At 51.0% G+C, this 18,193-nt stretch overlaps 1 long non-coding RNA gene across 1 annotated transcript; it reads left to right on the plus strand.

Moving 5' to 3' along the window:
• The first annotated feature begins 7,634 nt into the window (after positions 1–7,634).
• On the plus strand, positions 7,635–12,569 carry LOC309628943. Its single transcript, XR_014244794.1, has 2 exons — positions 7,635–10,540; positions 11,383–12,569. It is a non-coding gene; the product is annotated as an uncharacterized lncRNA (long non-coding RNA).
• The last annotated feature ends 5,624 nt before the right edge of the window (positions 12,570–18,193 follow it).

Genomic DNA, 18,193 nt, shown 5'->3' on the forward strand with positions numbered 1-18,193 from the left:
CAAAACTCTTCAGGAATGTACGTCAGACACTGTTATCTAGGTACTTCAGAGAAGAACTAAATATTCTGTGACTGCCATATGGCTGATGTATTATTTAAATTGTCACCAGTTCTTCTGACCCAACTGCTGTTTTTTGTTACTACATGTTCACATCCGTTCAAGCATTAATTCTTGAGCCAGGATTTTGTGACTCAGGGGAGGCCTGGGAGACTACAGCTTTTCTTTTCAGACAAGAGGCAGGCAGAGGACATGGGGAGTGGGGTCTGTCCCCGGAAGGCCCCAGAGGGTGTTGCTTGGTTACAACGTCACTGTCCCGGAGGAACAGTCTGGGGACCACGAACCCCCGCCCCCCGTCACAGGGCTGCGGCTGGGAGGTTGCTCCACGTCGGGGACGAGCAAACCCAGGAGGTGGGGGAGAAGCTGCCCTGCGGTGGGGTTGGGACCATCCCGAGGCCCCATCACCCCTGCAGGCAGGGCAGACCCCACCCCAGACGTGCTCGGCTGCAGAAGAGGGAACGTGGGGGAACAGTCAGGCGTCCCCGTCGCGGGGGAGGGGACTGTCCTTCCAGAAAGACAGGAGACGGAGGTAAAGAGGGAGGGGGCATGTGGGCATCCCAGGAAGTTCAAGTGTGAGAGCCTGAGGGGGTGCTCGCAGATGAGACACAGTGGGGGCCAGGTCAGCGAGTTGGGTGCCTCCCACCCCTACCCCCGCCCCCGCCCAGACGCAGAGGAAAGTAAACGCCGTGAAAGTTCTTAGAGACACAATCCCACATGAGTAAGGACTGTAGACACTTGTGAAGAATAAACAGAAACAATGTAGGTGGAAGAGAAAATAAGCAAAGACCTACTGGGAAGATTTTCCCTGGGCTGAGAAAGGCCCTGTTCACGCAGATGGAATGTGAACCGTGTTGCTTTAAAGAATCAAAGCAGAGAAAGACAGACCTGTGCTGGGAACGTGCAGATCACAGGAGCTCCCAAAACCTCCTACACGGGTCCAGTGAAGGAGAACAAGACCGGAGAAGGGAAACAGCTCATTAACAGATGAGGGAGTCCGCCCGGCGGCCCTCCCCCCACGTGTGTGCCACGCAGGGCTTGCGGGGGGGCTGGGTGTGGCCGCAGCTGGGGGCCCAGCAGGCGGCCCAGTATCTCCTCCAGGCCTGTCTCCCCCTCTGCAGGCGAAGGGGGTTACAGCTCCTACTCGTGACGTTGCTGGAGCACGAAGTGAACTCCTCCCCGTGAGGATTTGGCAGGTGCCCATCACACGGTAGATGCTCCCCTGCAAGGCCAGTCCTGGGTTATTGCATTATTGTTCTTTGTATGAACGAACCGGCACAAGGTCAGCTTCAGTGGCCTGAGAGTTCAACCAGCTCTGGTTCTAGAAAAAACACTTCCCAGCCGGTGTCAGATGTGACCCTCTAAGTTTCAAGAAACAGGATGCCCAACTCAAACTGGTCTCAACATGAACCTGCTAATAAATCCTGCCTCCTGTGGCAGGACAATCCAGAGTAGATCAGGCTTCAGGTGTGATGTGGTCAGGTCTCCAGACCCATCCCTGCCAATATCTGTTTACGCAGCCCTCCACCTGTCGGTCTTATCCTCCGGGTGGCTGCCCTCATGGTGTCAAAGTAGCTGCTAGTTCCAGTCTTCACACCCACATCCAGGGCCTGAGGGTGGGGTGGGGTCTACCTCTTCCCGCTCTTCATCCTCAGACCCAGGAGACCAGGAGCTGTTCTCAAACTGCATCCCTTACCCCTGAGTCCAGGTTAAAATCTCCTGTCTCTGCTGAAACCAGCCCCTGGTGCTGTTGTGTCCTGGCGTGTTCCCAAAAGCCTGACCTTTGACTTTTGACCCAGCTGCACAGTTCCCACTAGGAGAGATTTTGCTTCTTCTCCCTGGAAGCAAAGCTGCAGGGACCCACGTAAGGCTTTCAAGCTTGCTGGTGTCTTCGCCGACACTTAACTACTTTTACATCATAGGAAACAAATGTCCTTTCTTTTTCTAAACTTTATGAAAGCACCAAATCTGGGTCCAAAGAGCCCTAGAATGTTCGACTGGAGGGGAATCCTCAGTGCAAAGAAGAGAAGGTTGGGCCCAGAGAATAAACTGTGTCCTCAAGGTCAGGGCGGCAGGAATAGAAGAGGATCTTGCCCCGAACGAGCTCATTCACAGGGACCTGTGGGCACGAGCCATTTCATGAGTCAGAGGCACCTGCACCCTCCCTGCTTCTCACACTGAACGGCGGAAGAAAGCCCGGGCTTTACGGAGGGCACACTGGGGGTGTTGCACGCTCGTCCCTGCAGGAACAAGGCAGGCACCTAGCTCCGATGAGCACGCCACGGGGACCCCATCCCCCTCAGACTCCCGCGGGTCTGGGTCCTGGTCCTGGACGGGGTGGCGGGGCCACGTGGGTGGAAGAGGGTCTGGTCTGACTCCGAGATCGAAACTCCTCCCTGGCATGCTGGCCAGCTCTTGCCTTGGCAGCTGTGTGAACCTGGCAACAGGAGCGAGAGAGGCCCATTTGACAAATTAAAGACGTGATGAAGGAAAGACATCTCTGGAAATTTCCACCCAGGCGCAGGGGACCAAATCTGGTCAGCCCCATCAGGGCGGCAAGCAGGTGGCCACGTGTTGCCAAGAAGCTCAGCGGGGTGCGTTTCCACTCGGAGAGCTGGGGGAAGCCAGCGCTTAGCAGGCTTATTTTTTAAACACAAGACATGTTCAAAGACAGAACTCAGAAGACATGTTTGTCTTAAAAATTATGACTCACTCTCTCTGAGCTCTTTGCTGTGCAAAGAGGTTGGATGGAATTGAATCAATGACACAGTTTCCCTCAGTGTGTGCCACGTTAAGTTATTATTTGTGTTTGCAGATTTGGGCATTTTCAAAGTCCATTTATCATTTTAAAGCCCAGAAAGAACTTTAACGCACTTTGGGGGTAAAAGCAAGAGGCAGCACTGTGGTCTAAGGCTCCTCCATCCCTGTTCCTATGCCTGTCACACTGACAATTCACAGATTTTACCAAAAAGCCAGAATTCCAACTTCTTGGATTGCTTGTGCTTCTGCCCGCAGCTTTATCGAGAACACAAAGAAGCCGCCCACTTTTAAAGTGTGGGATGTGATATGTCCAGGCTTGTGAGTCACCACTGGAGCCAGGATCATGGACACAGTCACCCCAGAGCGTCTCCCTGCCCCTTGAAGCCTCCCGTCCCCAGGCGACCACCCACCCACTTCCTGTCACCACGGTTACTCTGTATTTCCCAGAATTTCACATAAATGGAGTCATCAGCACGTTCACCTTTGGGTCTGGCGTCGTCACACGACTCAGCACAGGCACTCCAAGGCTCCCGCTGAGGGTCAGCCGTCTCTTCCCTTACGGCGGCTCGGCCTCCCCCCCTACAGCCGCCCCACGTTCAGGGTCACCTAGGGATGGACACCAGGCTGAGGCCGGGTTTGGGGCGATTACAAACAAAGCTGTAAAGAACGCAAGCTTTTGTTTGGACGCCCGGGTCCCACGGAAGGTGTACCCTGAAAGTTAATTTGAAGGAAGAGCCGTGTGCTTCCCAGAACAGCTGTGCTGCCACGTCCCCGCCAGCAGCTGGCGCAGTCGGCTTCTTTGACTTTAGCCTCCTAGTGGGGTGTAGCGTTATCTCACTGAGCTTTTAATTTGCTTTTCCCAAATGAATGACAACACCTTTCCATGCGTTTATTTGCCATAGGTACAATGCTTGTTTTTTCCCCTAGTATACTTTGTTCTTTTTTTAAAAATAGAAATTTTATTTTTGTAACAGTTTAAGATTTATAAACTGTAAAGATAATACAGCGATTTCCCACATACCCCCCGCATTTCCCCCTATTATTAACATCTTACATTAGTATGCTGTGTTTGTTACAATTAATGAACCAATATTAATACAATATTATTGATGAAACTAAGTCGTAGTTTATTCAGACTTGCTCAGTTTTCCTTAGTGTCCTTCTGCTGTCCCAGGACCCCATCCAGGTCCCCACGTGACATGGAGTCATCATGTCCCCTCAGAGCTCCTCTGGGCTGTGACAGTCTCTCAGACCTTCTTGTCTTTAATGACCTTGACGGTTTTGAGGATCAGTCAGGCTTTTTTCAGGACGTCCCTCAGTGAAGTCCACAGAGGGGAAGGGCCTTTCTCATCACGTCCCGTCCGGGGTGCGTGCTGTCACGTGACCTGCACCGTGGACGCTGACCTTGGTCACCTGGCGCAGGTGAGTCTGTCAGGTCTCTCCGCTGTGCAGCTGCTCCCCCCCTTCCCCACTGTCGTCTGGAAGGAGGTCGCCGTGCACACCCCACACCCAAGGAGGGGGGACGCTCCCCTCCCCTCCCCGAGGACGGAGTGTCTGCAGAACCACGTGGATTCTCCCGCAGAGCAGATTCCCTCTTCCCCCGTTTCCTTATCAATCACTTAGTTATGTCCGTTTGGACCCGTGGGTGTTTGCTTTATACTTCGGGCCATGATCCAGTACGACTGTGTTCCGTTGCTGAACCGGCTCCAGCTCTGGCCCTTGGCAGCTCCCTCAGTTGGCCCCGCTGTCCACCCGACACACCCATCCGTGGGGGCTGTTGTGTTTTGTTTCCGAGCACTTTCCTTCCTCTCTGGCACAAGGTGCTCCAGGCTTATCCTGGGCATTTCCTGCTCCTGTCCGAGAGTCGGCGTTTCTCCAGGGAGCTCGGGTTCCTTCCGTTGGAAGTGGTGTAGGAAACCAAGATCTGGGCGCTGGTGTGCTGACCGCGGCTGGGGTGTGCTTGCTTCTAGGTCCTCTCAGCTGACAAAGAAGGAAGTATATGTGTGTCTATTAACCCATGTGTATACAAGCACACCTCGTTTTATTGTGCTTTGCAGACATTGTGTGTTTTACAAATTGAAAGTTTATGGCAACCCTGTGTCAAGCCATTCTCTTGCCACAATTTTTCCAACATTTGCTCACTTTGTGTTTCTGTGTTACATTTTTCAAACCTTTTCATCATTATTGTATTTGTTATGGTGATCTGTGATCAGTGATCTTTGACATTACTACTATAGCTCTCTTAAGGCTCAGATGATGATTAGCAATTTTTATCAATAAAGCATTTTTAAGTTATGTACATTGATTTCTGGGCTTTTTTTTTTTATACTTTATTTATTTATTTTATTTTATTTATTTATGTCTGTGTTGGGTCTCTTAGTTTTTTTCGTGTGAGGGCTTTGTCTAGTTGCGGCAAGTGGGGGCCACTCTTCATCGCGGTGCACAGACCTTTCACTATCGCGGCCCCTCCCGTTGCGGGGCACAGGCTCCAGTCGCGCAGGCTCAGTAGTTGTGGCTCACGGGCCCAGTTGCTCCGCGGCACGTGGGATCCTCCCAGACCAGGGCTCGAACCCGTGTCCCCTGCATTAGCAGGCAGATTCTCAACCACTGCGCCACCAGGGAAGCACCTGTACATGGGTTTTTATATACATAAAGCTATTGCACACTTAATAGACTACAGTAGAGTGTAAACATAGCTTTTATATGCACTGGGAAACCACAAGATTTGAGTCACTTTATTTCGATGTTCACTTTATTGTGGGTGCCTGGAACGGAACCTGCAGTATTTTCGAGGTGTGCCTGTACACGCACCTAACGTTCTTCCACATGTAGCCGTCTGCATCCTCATTAAGCTAAACGTGAGTTCACACTGATGGCTCTAACTCCAATCCACCACCACATGGATCATTTTCGCCTTCTCCCCTTCCTTAGGTGTAACCTCCCCCTCAAACAATGAGACACCTGGCTCCCACCATCCCATCCACTTAATTGTTTAATTCCAATATTGAAACCAAGCAGGACCCTGCAGGGCATTCCCAGGAACAGACCCCTGTGTTCCCTGTTTCTTGTTTATAGAAAAGCCTTAGCCACCTAAGCCTCCCCTGACTTCCAAAGAGCCAATTTAATCAGAAAATTGAGAGGGACTTCACTGGCAGTCCAGTGGTTAAGACTCTGTGTTTCCACTGCAGGGGGCATGGGTTTGATCCCTGGTCAGGGAACTAAGATCCCACATGCTGTGTGGCACGGCCAAAAAAAAAAAAAAAGAAAGAAAAGAAAAGTGAGAAAATGAAGAAACAAAGGAAAGCAGTCAAGCAAAACAAAATAATAACACTTTAGCCATAAAACAAAGTCAAGGACACTTCCTCCCTCCTCAAGCGCTGTAGATAATATCCTGATGCATATCCTTGGGCTGTTTTGCAGAAACTAATCCCCACCAGGTGGAGGAGGTTGACTGCAGGCTGACCACCAACATGTAGACTCCAGACATGATGGAGCCAGAAAATCGATAGTTGAGGTTCCTGAAATATCACCCTGTTACCTCACCACCAACCAGTCAGAAGAATGTCCCTGAGCTGACCATGCCCCCTGTGACCCTCACCCCTAATGTTGCCTTTAAAAACCCTTCTCTAAGAGCCATTGGGGAATTCGGGTCTTTTGAGCAAGAGCTGCCTATTCTTCTTGCTTGGTGTCCTGCAAATAAATGCTGTACTTTTCTTCACCACAACCTGGTGTCAGTAGATTGGCTTTGCTGTGCGTCAGGTGAGTGGACCCAAGCTCGATTTGGTAACAGTATACACGGATAGCAGTACCAGAATTATTAACCCATGCCCCCGGGAAGCAACTTTATCAACCTATGCATAGTTTCTTTGGCCTTTGGACTTCAGATTCCACTTGTCTACAACATTGGTCATTCCTAAGGAGGTCAGTGCCCCACCCTCCTCAGTGAGGATGCTTTATACATTTGTGATACAGTTAGATTGTTTCATCACATTCTGGATTCCATCCTGAGATCCCCCAACCTCCTAAATGATCTTTTAACTTGCACACAATAAGGTGTAGTCTTTGTGCTGTAAAGTTCTACGGGATTTGACAAATGCATAATGTCGTATATCCACCATTACAGTTTCACACAGAATAATGTAACCATGCTAAAAAAAAATCCCCTTTGCTTCACCTATCCAATCCCTAATCCCTCTTCACAAATTCCTGGCAATCACAGATATTTTTACCATCACAAAAGTTTCACCTTTCCCAGAACGTCATACAATCATAATTATGTAGTGTGTAGCTTTTTCAGACTAACCTCTTTCACTGAGCAATATGCATTTAAGATTCATCTGGAATGCTTCTCTATATCTATTGAGATGACCTTATGGTATTTCTTAATTTCTGTCTGTTATTGTGTTGAATTACATTGATTGATTTTCAAATGTTAAACCAAGTTTGCATTCCTGGGATAAACACCACTACATCATGATGTATTTTCCTTTTTATATACTGTTGGGCTTGATTTTCTAACATTCAGCTAAGAATTTGTGCATGTACATTCAGCCAAGGAGAGAGTGAAGTGAATATTTAAAGTGTTGCAAGAAAACCTCCACCAACCTAGAATTCTATGTCTGGTGAAATTATCCTTCAAGAGTGAGGGAGAAATAAAGACTTTCTCAGACAAACAAAAACTGAGGGAATTCATTGTCAGCAGACATACTCTACAAGAAATTTTTTCTTTTTTAAACTTCTTCAGGGAGAAGGGAATGATATAGGTCAGAAACTTGGATCTACATAAAGAAATGAGTGTTTAAGAAGGAATAAAGGTAAATTAAATCCTTTTCACACTTAATCTTAATTGATCTAAAATATAACTGTTTAAAGTAGTAATAATAACAATGTTTTGGGTGACTCAATATATGGATAAGTAAAACGAACGACAGCAGTGGCATAGGGGATGGGAGTGAAATTTGGGAACACTCTGCTATAAGGCACCGCCACTGTACATGAAGCGGTACAGTGTTAACTAGAAGTGGGCTTAGGTTAACCTTAGATAAACCTCACTAGGTCATGTTTTAATGTACACTGCAAACTCTAGGGCTAACACTTAAAATTTTTTTTAAATCAGAAAAATTGATATGCTAAGAGAGGACATAAATGGAATTATGTAAGATGTTCAATTAAAGCAGAAAAAGTAGAAAAAGAAAGCCTCACATTTTGATAAGCTGTGTATTCATCTTCATCCTGGTTAAAATACTCTCTAATTTCCCTATATATTTTTTTCTGACTTGTGGGTCATTTAGATATCTGTTTTTAGTTTCTGGATATTTGGAGATTATCAAGTTTTGTTATTGATTCTTAATTGATTTCCACTGTGGTTGGAGAACATACTTTGGATGACTTGGATCCTTTAAATTTATTGAGAATTGTTTTATGGCCCAGAATATGGTCTATTTTTATAAATTATCTATGTGTGGCAAAAAGATTGTGTATTCTGCTGGTGTTGGGTGACATATTCTATAAATATTAATTCGGTCGATAGTATCATTCAAGTCTTCTATGCATTTATAAGTTATTTGTCCATTTGTTCTTTCAGTTTTTGAGACAGGGTGTTGAAATCTCCAACCATAACGGTTGATTTGTCCACTTTTCCTTCTGGTTCTATCAGTTCTTTCTTCCTGTGTTTTGACACTTTGTTATTAGGTACATAAATGCTTAGGGTGTTAAGTCTTCTTAATGAATTGATCCTTTTCTTATTACAGAATAACCTTTTTTATTTCTTTCAGTGTTCCTTGCTCTGATATCTACTTTGTCTGATGTTATGAGTCACTCCAACTATCTTTTAAATAGTATTATCATGGTATGTATTCTTCCATCCTTTTATTTCTAACCTATTTGTATCTTTACATTTAAAGTGTTTTTCCTGTTGTCAGTATATTGTTTGGTCTTGCTTTTTTATCCAGTCTTACAATTTCTGTTCCAATTGGAATGTTTTGGTCATTAGAGCATCAATGTGATTATTAATATGGTTAAGTTTAAATCTATCATCTTACTATTTATCTTACATTTGTCTCATCTGTTATTTTTTGCTTTTTTGCTTTCTTTGAGATTAATAGAGTTTTAAAATTTCATATATCTTTTATGTTGGCTTATTAGCCATAATTCTTGTTTTTTTTCTTTTATCTGTGGCTCTAGGGTTCATAGAACACATCCTTAATTTAACACAGTAATATTATGTTACAAGAGTACATTTCCATTTCCCCCTCCCAGCTTTTGTGCGATTGTTGTTATGCATTTTGCTTCTATGCTTGTGATAAACCCCATAATACACCACTTTTTTCTTTAAGAAGTCAGTTATATTTTAAGAGATTTTAAAAATACATCTTTTCTATTTATCCATATATTTTCCATTTCTGATGCTTTTCATTCCTTTGTACTGATTCAGATTTTCCTTCTTCTCAAAGGACTTCCTTTAATATTTCTTATGATGTATGTCCACTGTTGTGAAGTCTTTCAGTCTTTGCATGTCTGAAAAAGTCTATTTCACCTCCATTTTTGGAAGACACTTTTCTTGGGTGTAGAATTCTTGGCCGAGTTATATTTTGGTACTTTAAAGATGTTGCTCCACTGTGTTCTTATTTACACTGTTTCTATGAGAAGCCTGCTGTCATTCTTTTCTTTGTTCATCTATGTGAAAGTGTTTTTCCTCCCTCTGGCTGGTTTTAAGATTTTTCTCTTTGTCACTAGTTTTGAGCACTTTGTTCATGATGTGCCTTGGTGTTATTTTCTTAATATTTCTTGTGCTTGGGGTTTACTGAGATTCTTGGTTCTGTGCATTCATATTCAGATATTTGTCCTTATACCTTTGGGGACTTTGGTGACAATATTAGAGGACTTTAACTTGTCACATAACTCACTGTTTTCTATTCATTTTTTAGAATATTTTTCTGTTTCATTTTGTATAGTTTCTAGCACTGTATCTTCCAGTTCACTAATCTTTTCTTCTGCAAAGTCTAGCCTGCTGCTCTTCCCCTTCAGTGTATTTTTCACCTGAGACATTTTAGTTTTCATCTCTCGAAGTTTGACTTGGGTCTTTTATATCTTCCGTGTCTCTCTTTATCACGCTTCCTCTTTTTTTCTACCTTCTTGAATATAAAAATATAGTTATAATAATAGTTTTAATGCCCTTCTCTACTAAATCTATCTTCTTTGTCATTTCTGGATCTGTTTCTATCGATTGATTTTTATCCTCATTTTCAGTCATATTTTCCTGCTTTTTTTGCATGCCTAGTAATCTATTGGATGCCAGATATCATGTTTTCCCCGTATTGGATGTTTTTGTGTTCCTATTAGCATGCTTGAGCTTGTCCTGGAATGCAATTAAGTGACTTGGAAACAATTTGTTTCTCTCAAGACTTGCTTTCAACTTTTAATGCAAGATCAGAGCAGCCTTTAGCCTAAGGGTTGTTTTTCTCCTTTACGGAGGCAAACCCTCTGGATGTCCCATGAACCCTGCTCAGTGCCCCATGAATTATGAGGTTTTCCACTCTGACTGGAGGAAGCAGGCACCATTCCTTGCGCTGTGTGTGCTCTGAGGGTTGCCCCCTCTTCTCTTTTGGCGGTTCTCTCCCTGGCCTCGGGTACTGTCCTCGCACACACACTGATCTGTGCTCACCTGAATTCTGGATGGGGATCCTCTGCAGATTTCTGGAATTTCCTCTGTGCAGTTCGTTTCAAAGTAGGACCCTGTGCTGTGGTTCCTACCCACCTTCACCTCTTGGACTCCCAGATTTTTCCTTGATGGGGAAACCTGTGGGCTCTGCCTGGACTTCCTTTCCCTGTGCTGCAGCAAGAACTCTCCTGCCCTGACCTTGGGCACCTCTGGGTCACACCTCTTTTGTTTCTCATCTCAGGGAACACTTATGCTTCCTGTTTTCCAGTGTCTGAATACTGTTGCTTCCTAGATTTGTCTGTTTTTTCCATTGTTTCAGGTGGGACAGTAAGTCTAGGCTCGGTTAGTCCATCTGAACTGGAATTGGAAGTTGTCAGAGCTGGTCTCTTGAAAAACTTCCCAGAGGCCATCCTAAGTCTTACACAGTTATGGGACTTCCCTTTAGCATGCGTGTGTGGTACGTGTGGTGAGAATGTGTGTGGGGGGTGTGGGATGTGCGTCTGTGTGGAGTGTGTGTGACGAGGGCTGACTGGATGTCATTTTCCACAAAAATGGCTTTTGGTTCAGGCCTGATAATTTGTCTTAGAATCAGAGGGAAAGGCTGCTGATTTAGTGCACATTTCTGGAAGCTTTGTCTTCCTTGGCTGCACAGGGGCTCCCACCCCCGTCCTAGCACAGGGCCCAGCGGGGTAGCTCATACGCACTGGGTGGAGTGGGGACAAGGGAGGTGGTCCATGTTCCAGACACACCATGTGCAATCCTGGTCAAAGGGACCCTATAAAATCAACGTGCCAGGGTCATGAGCAAGGACAAATGTGACACCAACAGAAATTGCTTTTACTACAAATGGATGGCAAGCTATTAAAACAGAATACCTACGTTTTTATTTTATTCTTTGTTATTTTCAGCACATAACGAAGGTCATTAATTGTTCCTTCTTTTTACCTCAACCATGATCATCCGAAGCCATTTGCCCAAAGCTGCGTGTTATCCAGATCTCATCCTTCGGCTGGCAGACAAACGCCATGTGGCTCATGTGGCCATCCACACTGAGGGGCTGATTAACCACTGCAGGGGCACCACCGTGAGCACCCGGCACGTCTGCCACTTCCTTCTCCAGGTGGTGGCATGAGCCCATCCCTCGCCTGGGGCCCCACTGTGTTGCGGTCTGTGTCCGGAGTGGCTCTGGAGGAGGAGGCCACTGGGGAATGACCCTGGAGAGGGACGGGGGGCCATAGTGTCCCCAGGGCTTCATCTGACCATCAGCGCCAGGCCCCTCTGCAGGACGGCTGCCCACTTCACACTCCACGACCCCCGAGGTGTCCCAGCAGCCCACATCCCGGCTAGTTTCCCACACTTTGCCAGTCAGCCAGGTGAAAGGCGCTGTTCGACCTGCACCCTGGTCCTCCAGGCCCCCCACTACTGCTCTGTTCACACACATCCCTGACCACTGGGGCTGCGCCCTCCCTGCTGACGTGTGGGTGTTCCACACCTGCAGCACTCTTCGCCCTCACTGCCACCAGAACTGGGCGTCATGGTTAAAACAAACCTCTCCAGGCACCCCCAGCCCCACCTCTTCTAGGGCCACTTGGACAGCAAACTTTATTTCCTTGAAAGGATTTTATAAATATCCTTGTGCACCAGTGAAATGGTGAATGTTCAAGGTGATTAGTTCTTCACTGCTGTTCAGAAAAGAACTCGAAGCTCCTGTGTGTGGGTTCGGAGCTGTCTCCCAAGCTTTACCGAGGGAAGGGGGAGGTGGACACAGTCCGCCAGCAGCCACGCAGAAGAGGAGGGGGCCGTGGACGCGTGTGCCACCTTGCACATTTGGGGTGGATTGTCCCCCCGGACCCAGGCTGCCTGTCAGGGGCGGGGCTGGGACGGTGGGACCCGGGCAGAGAGGGGGCAGGTGGGAGGGAGACATTCACCGCATCACCTTTTATACTTTTTGACATTTGAATTATGCAAATATACTACCTATTCAATAAAAGAAAGACAAAAAAAAAAAAAAAACCAAACCCTGAAAAAATAAGTTAAACTTTTAAAAAATCTTTGCAAGTTGGATTGTCAAAACACGGCCTTCTCATGACTTTAACGTGACTCTTTTTAGTTCTTGTTTTGAGCCGTCGCCATCTCCATCGCGCGCCCGTGTTTCAGCACGTGTGCTCCTCTTTTCCTCGTTGGTCCAACAACGCTCATCAAACACAGGAATGCGCAAATACGTGCAGACACACCCACTGCCTGAGGACAGCAGCCCCGCCTGGCGGCTGCACGCAGACCTGTTCCCAGTGAGCCTCGGGGCTGCAGTCCCTTGGGGCGCTCTTTGACCTAAAGATGTTTTCAGTTGAATGTAGGCATGCGACAGTCTTTTCCCTTGTGATTTCTCCCTTCGGCCTCCCCAGATCTATGCGGTTATTGATGTTTATGTTAAAATTCGATTTACCTGGAGTTGTTTTCTGTGTGCTGTGAAGTTTGAGTCTGCCTTCCTCTTCTTCCCAAGGGCTGAGTGTCCCAGCGCGGCCCCTTCCCCTGGACGTGTGGAAGCCGCCTCCACCCAGCCCATCCCGCCTCCTCACATCAGCTCCACTCCCTTCCCTGCAGCTGCTCTTCTGCAAACAAAAAGTAGTTACATTATACACATTTGTTCGTAGAGATGAGCTTTAGAGACAACTTTCCAAGTTGAAAAAAACATGTTCCTTGTATCCTGATGGGCCTTGTACTGATTTTACAGATCCGTCCTTGGGGAAAGGCAACTCGGCACCACGAGCCTTCCCCTGGGCTCCGGGTACATCTTCTACTCACTTAAATGTCCATCCGAAAAGCTTTATTGTTTCCCCATATATGTTCTGTACATTTCTTGTTAAGTTTATTTCTAAATATCTTATACTTTATTCTAGATATGTCCATACATATACATATTTTTTTAACAAGTTACTTTACTTAATTCTCTTATGATTCTAACATTTTTCCAAGTGTCACACTTGGCTCTCGCGGGTGGTCTAAATCTGCAGCCAATGGCAGGGGAGTAGCTCCAGTGTGGGCCACGGGACTTTCAGTCCCTTCCCGGCGTTCCCGCCCGGTCACAGGTCGGGGGCCCCGTTATGCCCTCTGCTTGCCACCCCGCCACCCCGGGAGAAGCCACAGCCCAGGGATGGGGCAGACGCAGGACCGGCAGACACTGACCTCTGGGCTAACGGCTGCACCTTGAAGGCCAGGGCCCAGCTCCTTGATCTCTTTCGCCCCAGGTCCCTGTGGTCACCTCCTGCACGGTGTCCATTCTTGCCCTTTCTGCTGCACGAAGCTGGGTGGGGACGGGTCAGATCTGGGGCAGGGGGAGGGCTGGTATGGCTCAAGCCTCGAGGGAGTGTGTCTGGGCAGCTGAGGAGGGGGGCTCTGGCCAGCGCTGCCCGCAGATCTGTCTGCGGTGATGGAAACGGCCCACGTCTGCACTGCCATTCACATGTGACCAAGGGCCTGAAATGCAGGAACTGGGCTTCAAATTCTGCTGAATGCATTTGACAGGACGCACAGAGCTAGTGGCCGCTGTGGCGGACAGAGCAGGTCTGGAGATGACAGGAAACCTTAGACCCCCGGCTGGTCCAGGCAGGACCCCAGTCGACGGAGCCCCAGCTGGGTTTGGGCTGAAGGAAGAACATCTGGGCGCAGAATCCCCCAGGAGGAGGGCGGAGGGGACCACAGTGGGAGCTGGCAGAGAGCACTGTACGCTGCTCCTCTGTCTCGGGCCACGTCTAGGGCCCCCAGGGGACCGTGGCAGGCCAGCCTCGTAGATGCCACGGCTTGTCCTCAGGTTCCCCTCCGTGATCTTGGTGTGTCTGAATAGCCCCTGTCACAGCCCTCATGTGAAGTGTGGATTTGGGGACCACGATGGGACAGGGCGGGTTCTGTATCGGAGCTGATGGGGGGGAGGCCGTGTCACCCGCCAGGGTTGACAGTGGGGTCCCCGGGGCACAAGGCCTGGGGTAGGAGGAGGGGGACACGGCCCCAGCTGCTGGTCCGTCCTCTGCTTCTCTGCACTATTTGAAGAGGTGAGAGTCATTTTTCCAAGTTGAAAATGTGGCTGTTCCCTTGATAAATGTGCACAAGAGGCTCAAGAGAGACAGGACAGCACCGTGAGGGACGTGGCTTCATCCTCTGGTCCGAGGGCAAGCTGGCTGGTGTGCCCCACGTGGAGGTGGACAGTGGGGCCGGGTGGCCACCCCCGCCTGTTCTCGCCCCCGGACCCGCTTGCCTGCTTCCAGCCAGACGGAGCCCGGGAGCAGACGCAGAGGGATAGCGGGACCCGCCCCTGGCCCCACGGCTGGCTCCTCTTGGCTCCCTCTCGGACCAGGGCAGGGCGAGCCGGGCACGGCCACGGCCACATCCCCTCGGAAGGAAGCCGCGTGGCCCACACGGGCCGGTCCGTGCTGTGTTTCAACTGCTTAGCCAGGTCTTTGTACCTGAGAGCTGCCACCCCAACTGGGTCTCAGGAGGAATCGAGTGATGTCACGCTCCACCCGGATGGGCCCCTGACCCGCCGCCAGGCTTGCAGGTCGCTTTTCACTGATGCCCGGCGGCCTCAGTGGTCCCGTCCGGTGCAGGGTGCCCAGAGACAGCCCCCCAGCTTCCCCCGGGGGCAGCCTAGCCGGGCAGGGCATAGCCCGCACCCCAGCAGGACAGTCGTGCCCACAGCTGCCCCAAGAGAGCGAGAGAACTCGGGGCTGGGCCTGGCCCTCTGTGTGCCCAGGCCCGAGGAAATAGCCAGTGCCTCCCTGCACCGGGTCCCTGGAGAGGAGAGGCCCAGGGTGGTCCGAGCACCTGAAGAGGAGGCTGGGCCGGCCTGGAGCCGTCTGCAGTGGCCACGTTATGCCTCCAACTAGCCCAGTCGGCCTCCGGCCCCATCACCGCGTGTGGGCCTCGTGCTGCCTGTGCAGGACCCCCCCTGTCGCCCTGGGGCTCTCGGGGCCCCCAGTGCGGTGAAGCAGCTGCAGTGAGTCCTTCCCGCCCTCTGGACTCAGCTCAGGATGTCTCAGCGGCTGGGCCTGCAGGCCGGGGGCTTGCAGAGCGGAGCCGGCAGCACCTGAGTCCCAGGGTCACCCGGCTGAGGTCCTGCCCGCCCTGCCCACCTGGGTTTGGAGAGACCAGCTTGTGAGCCATCAACCTCCCCGACAGCAAGGAGGCCCTGGACTCTCTCATCGGAGCAAGGGCGAGGCAGCTGTTTAACTATCGATCTGCCAGCAGCCTCATTTTGAAAGCAAGGCTCTAAAAATATCCTGAATAGGTGTGCCCAGGGTGCACCTTCCAAGGGCGGAGCTGGTGTTGAAAGAGTAATGAGTCAGACACCGGAGGCCCGAGGCCGTTCCCCACCCACACCCTGTCTCACCGCCTTGCCCTCAGGGAACCAAGGCCCAGGGCAGCGGGGTGCGGTCACTAATGCACCGGTTTTCCCTTGGCGGCATTTTCTGCTCATGCTGAGGGTCTGTGCTGTCAACTAAGCCACCAGCGCCTCATCTTAGCTGGACGAGCTCGCGCCTCTTGTCACCCGTGGACCATCAGATTCTCCCAGGACAGCAGGGCAGAGGGCAGTGAAGACAGCGATCACTAAGGCCCTGGCACCTTCCAGGGTGAGTGTCACCATCCTGTATCTGGTGGCCCACCCCGTGCCAGCCTATCCCCACCTGCCGTCCACCTGCCCCAGGTGAGTCAGGATTGAGTCACCTGAGGGGCAAGGGCACTCACACAGCTCCATCCGCATCCGTGGCCTCCATTGGCCCTAGGGGCCACACCGGGCGGTCAGCCTGGAGACCCAACCCCAGGTCAGCTCAGGACACAGAATGAGTCCCTACCCCTGCCCCGGCCCCGAGCATCCCTCTGCCTGCTTCCGTGAGCGACCTCAGGATGGGTCTCCGCACCCTAACCCCTCTCGGCTCCTCTGCTGTGGCCACACCCCTCTTGGGGACCAAGGCCAGAGCTGGTCACTCTCAGGCAGACGGTCATGTGCCAGTGGCCCCCCGCCCCCCCCTTATGCTTGTTGCCTTCCCTCCCCTGTGAGTGAGCAGAGACCGAAAGGTCCCCCCCGTTCCTGGTGGGGGGCACGGTGTTTGGGACCAGGTAGGGACAACAAAGCTGCCAGCCGGCACCTGGATTCACCCCATGTGGACCAGAGGCCTGGGAAGTGTGGCAGGGGTGACAGGGTAGAGCCATGGGGGGAGGGGCAGGGGCCCAGGGGCACAGAGGGAGGCGGGGTGGGGCATGGAAGGGGGCGGGGGGCACTCGGCGGGCAGCGCTCCCGGGACCAGGCAGCGGCAGGCCGGCTGACCCCCAGGAGCCTGCGTGGAGGGGTCTGGCCTTGCTCCCGTCCACCAGCAGCTCCAGAAGGCCCCCGTTTCCCGTCCAAGCAGGACTAGGGGAAACCGGCCGTGAGGCACCTTTTAAATACTTGGCAACGTGGAGAGACAGATGGGTAGCGGCTGAACCCAGATCGTTTCTCTTGTACCCTCTGGGCTCAGGCCCTTTCCGCTGGCACCGCCGCCCACCCTCCAGTAGACAGTGTGTCTGTGTGTCTGGTGCTTTAGTCAGCTCTGTGCTTTGAACGGAATTCAATTAGTTTTAATTAGTACAAATTTAATCAATTTTAATCACTTTTAACTAATTTAAAATTTTTATTAGTTAAAAATCAGGGCTTTCACATACAAATGTCAGATAGCAGACCCTTGGCCCCTCTGCCCGCATCTCTGTGCTCCCCCTGCACCAGCTTCCTCCTGCTTCGAGGCTCTGACCCACGACCCGGCTGCCCTTGGGCACCGGGCTCCTGCCCACAGAGAGCCCACCAGGTCTCTCTGCTGCACCCCGTCCCCTCCGCCCCCAAAACAGTCGAAAACCAGCCGGAGAGGCGGCAACCCCGCCTGAGGCTGGCCAAGCTCTGAGGCCTCTCCCTGGGGAGAGGTGAGGCGTCACCCGGGGCAGGCGAGGCGAGGCCTCCCCTGGAAGCACGGGGTCCCTGCTGGGCTCCCTTCCCCTCCCTGTCCTGCTCCCCTCCCCCCGGCCTGGCCTTGCCAGCTCGCGGGACGCAGTGACTGCTCGGAGTCAGCGGAAAGTTGGTCTCAGGAGTCAGTGCGCAGCCTGGCCCCAGGCGGGGTGCCCTCACCCTCAGGCCACCACACAGCCCCGCCCACCCACAATCAGCTCTCAGGGTCCCGGGGGAGGAGCCTGGTCAGTGAGGGTCCCAGAGCCAGGAGGGCAGGTGAGGGCCAGTGAAAGCAGGTGAGGGCAGGGGAGAACCAGTGAGCACAGGTAGGGGCAGGTGTGGGCAGCTGAGGGCAAGGTAAGGGCCAGTGAGGACAGGTATAGGCAGGTGACGGTGGGTGTGGGCACGTAAGGGCAGGTGAGGGCAGATGAGGGCCCGTGACAGCAAGTACGGGCAGGTGAGGGCAAGGTGAGGACCAGAGAGGACAGGTATGGGCAGGCGAGGACTGATGAGGGCCAGTGAGGGCAGGTATGAGCAGGTGAGGGTGAATGAGGGCCAGTGAGGGCAGGGATGGGCAAGTGAGGGTAGGTGAAGGTTAGGTGAGGGCCAGAGAGGATGGGTATTGGCAGGTGAGAGCAGGTGAGGGCAGGTGTGGGCCTGCGAGAGCAGGTGAGGGGGGGTGAGTACAGGTATGGGCAGGTGGGGGTAGATTAGGGCCAGTGAGCACAGGTATGGGCAGGTGAGGGCCTCTGAGA

Source organism: Balaenoptera borealis, assembly GCF_965194805.1.
Source record: "Balaenoptera borealis genome assembly, chromosome: 5".
Lineage (NCBI taxonomy): Eukaryota > Metazoa > Chordata > Mammalia > Artiodactyla > Balaenopteridae > Balaenoptera > Balaenoptera borealis.